Below are 3,937 nucleotides of genomic sequence, written 5' to 3'. Positions count from 1 at the left end.
AGATCGGATGGCGCTGTTGGGTAGGCCTTGTGTGCCATACTTTTCAAATCCTGTGCCAGCTCTTGTAGGCTCTCCCCTTTAGTACGGACTCTTGTCCTAAACCTAGCCCTGTAGACTTCAGACTGATTTTGGGTTCCGTATCTGAGTTCTAGAGCAGCTACCAGTGCTCTATAGTTGTGCCTGTCGTCTGCTGACAACTGTTCAAGTATTTCCAATGGTTTTCTCTTCAGGCTTGTTGCCAGGTACACTGCTTTCTGCTTCTCTGTCCATCCATTCATTTCTGCCAGGAGCTCAAATTATGCTCTATATGGTTCCAATGGTGCTTTCCAATCGAATTCCTGTGGCATCCTTTGTACTAGATCACCCATATTGCTGACACTCATGTCTGGACTGTGACTTCTGACAGGACTGAAGATGTCTGCATTAGGGTTTAGCTGCGGGGTCTATAAGAGGCTTTCCATTGTCTGAGGCTGATTAGGTCCATGGCTGATATATCCTCCTTGTGTAAAAGACAGTAAATCGCCCTTTAATGTATTTAATTCACTTTGAAATTTACTTTCCATTTGTACTTCTTATCTTTCTTTCTTCCTGTTTATTTTCTTGTTCCAGTTGCCACTGGTGCTGGTTTTCCTGCTACTACTGTAATCTCTATTCTTGTTTATTTTCTTTTTCCTCCAACAACTGCTGTTATCTCTCTTGTTGTTTCTTTTCTCGTTCTTCTTGTTTCTTTTCTTTTTCCTCCAATAACTGCTGTAATTTCTTTTCTCGTTCTTCTTGTTTCTTTTTTTCCTCCAACAACTGCTGTAATCTCTCTTCTTGTTTCTTTTCTTTTTCCTCCAACCACTGTTGTAGTATCTTTTCTTGTTTTATTTTCTCGTTGTTCTTGTATTGCTGCCATCAAATCTGCCACTTCTCGTTTCCATCTCTTTTTTTTTCTTTTCCGTCCCACTCTCTGACACCAATTTGTTATGTATCTACTTGTTTGTTAATTTCCGGTATAAAATATTTCCAAGGAAATTCAACGATACAAGTCCTTTCTTAATTAAAACAGTTTATTTTTCCATGGATACAACTTTGTAATACACAGAATTTCCAATCAGCACATTAAACTTAACTTCTTTTATAGCACACGCTATAAATCACAGTGATTCACACACTTTACTTACGGTGCCTACTGTTCGCTTAACTCAATTGTCTATATCTTTGATCTATCTGCATATCTATCTATCTGTGCAATTGCGATGGTTTTTCTCGTCAGGCTTATATACTAAAAAAGAGGGTGCCTCGAACAAACACGGGCCTCCTCGATAATTCATGATCCTTCCAAAAACTCCAGCGCCCATTCTCCCAGCGTCACGTGACTTCCGCTGTGGTAACAGAAGGAACTAGGAAGTTTAAAGAATGTTAGAGCTCCTGACCCAGATAATATTAATCCAATGATTTTCAAGAATGTTAAGGATTGGATCTGTGAGCCGCTTACTACTATTTTCTTAAGTCCTTGAATAGTGGGCCGGTGCAAAAAAATTGAAGTTGGCTAATGTTACTCCTCCTTTCAAGGGGGGAGAGGTTATAAAAATTGTCCCAGTAATTATAGGCCTATTAGTCTTACATTAGTAGTGGAAAAATGTTTTGAAAATCTTATAAAATATGCTTTCGAAAGTCATTTAACAAAGTTCAAAATTTTGTTGGATAATCAGCATGGTTTCACTGGGGGAAACTTTGCTTTGCTAATCTTTTCACATTCTTTAAAGAGGCTATTGTTTATGCAAATGAGGGCAAGGGTGTGGATTTGGTTTATCTGAATTTTCAGAAAGCATTTTACAAGGTGTCAGATAAAAGGCTTGTTAAAACGTTATCTCTGTAAGTGTACGGAATAGGTTGGCTCATTGGATAGGAAACTAGCTGGATTGAAGAAAGCAGAAAGTTATAAATGGAGTTCAGCCAAGCTGGATTAATGCCAGAAGTCAGATACCTCAGGGCTCAGTGTTATGGTCTTTGCTATTTTTGATTTACATCAGTGATACAGATGAAAAAGTGGTCAATATATTAATTAAATTTGCTCATGACATTAAAGTTTTGGATGTTGCTGGCTGTGAGGAGGATGCCACAGAAAGATTTGGATTACTTAGTGAGTAGGGCGAATAGACGGTAGCTGGCTTTCAATTATAATAAACGCAAGGTAAGCCATGTAGGATATCAAAATTTGAATTATGAGAATTATTGTGTTGGGCATAATCTTAACAGTATTATGGAAGAAAAATATCTTGGTGTTCTGTTTTATCATCTCTTAAACCATCCAAGCGATGTGCTATTGATAGTGGTAGTAAATAAGATTTTAGGTTGTTTTTACAGAAATATTGAATACAAGTCTCAAGTGGTTATTGTGTCATTGTATAAATCATATGTGGAGTACTGTGCTCAGTCTTGGGCTCCTTACCTTACAAAGAACATTGAATTGTTGAAAAGATTTAAAAGAGGGTTACGTGGGTAATACCTCGGTTGGAAAGGTTGTTATACGAGGATAAGTTAAAATCTCTGAACTTGTTTTCCTTTAAAAAGAGAAGAGCTAGAGAGGATCTGAATGAGGTTTTAAGGTTGTTAAGGGAATTAATAGTGTTGATGTGTCATCTTTTTTCATATTTAATCATAATGGTAAGTCTAGAGTACACAAATATAAATTTTGGCAGGATAGAGATGATTTTCAACTAAGACAGCTTACTTTTCCTAACAGGGTGGTTGACCTTTGGAACGGGTTATCTTTAGATGTGGTAGATGCATTAATTTAAGTAAGTTTAAGGAAAAACTTGATAAATATTTCAACGATAAGAGATGGCTTTGAGTTTTTTAGTGTTGAGTGGATAGGATGGTGTAGATTCACCAAAAGGTCCCTTTTTGTCCTTTAATGTTATGTTAACTAAAATTTCATCCTAGTCCTCTCACTGTCTCGAATTACCTTGTTTTCCGGTATTCAAGTACATAAATTCAATAGTCTTTATATATAAAAATGGAAACTTCCAAATTGCAAAACTTTGAATATGCAAAAACAAGTATTTAACTTTTGACCTTTCAAAATGCAGTAGTTTAACTTCTCATGTGGCAAACAATAACCATCAACAAAATCAATTCGTGCTTTAGACATATTAAGTATTAAAATAACAAATTCCAACACTCTCTTTGTCATTCATAATACTGGAAAATGGAAAAGTTTATATAATTTCATATAATCCTATTCAATAACGAAATAATCAGTTATCAACAAAATTACAAGCAATGTAATTACATATTTGGAATAAAACATTTTTAATGAATATTTGTAAAATTTTCGTTTTTACTTTGCACAAATTCTTTCGTGAAATTGTCTAGCCAGTTTGATTTATAATTCTCTGAATGAATTATTTGTTATTGATGGTGCTTGTACTGCCAGCTAGTGAACACGCTCGAATACATTAAAACGTGTTTATTGCTGGATATAAAGAGTATAATATCTGTGGTTACAGGCATCATCAGGTGGTTCTCAACGTGGCCCACGGGGGGGAGGGGGGGAACTAGGGGGCCACAACAAACTCTGATGGGCCACCGAAACTTCACTGTCCGAATACAATATTTAAAATTAAATCAAAGGTTCCTTTCTCCCCGTATCCCCCACAGCTCAGAAGTCTGGTATCTGTGAATGTTTTCGACTATTCTCAAGCGCAGCAGAGTGATATAACAGCCCAAGCTAGATTCAAACGAGGCAAACGTTATTTCTGGATAAGTAGTGAAATAGCTAACAAGTTTCCACAGTTCTGGGAGTTTGTTTGTTTGTTTTTTAAATTTCGCCCAAAGCTACACGAGGGCTATCTGCGCTAGCCGTCCCTAATATAGCAGTGTAAGGCTAGAGGGAAGGCGGCTAGTCATCATCACCCACCGCCAACTCTTGGGCTACTCTTTTACCAAC

This window comes from Limulus polyphemus, unplaced genomic scaffold, assembly GCF_000517525.1.
Source record: "Limulus polyphemus unplaced genomic scaffold, Limulus_polyphemus-2.1.2 Scaffold1322, whole genome shotgun sequence".
NCBI lineage: Eukaryota > Metazoa > Arthropoda > Merostomata > Xiphosura > Limulidae > Limulus > Limulus polyphemus.
Note: the sequence above shows the minus strand (reverse complement) of the source record.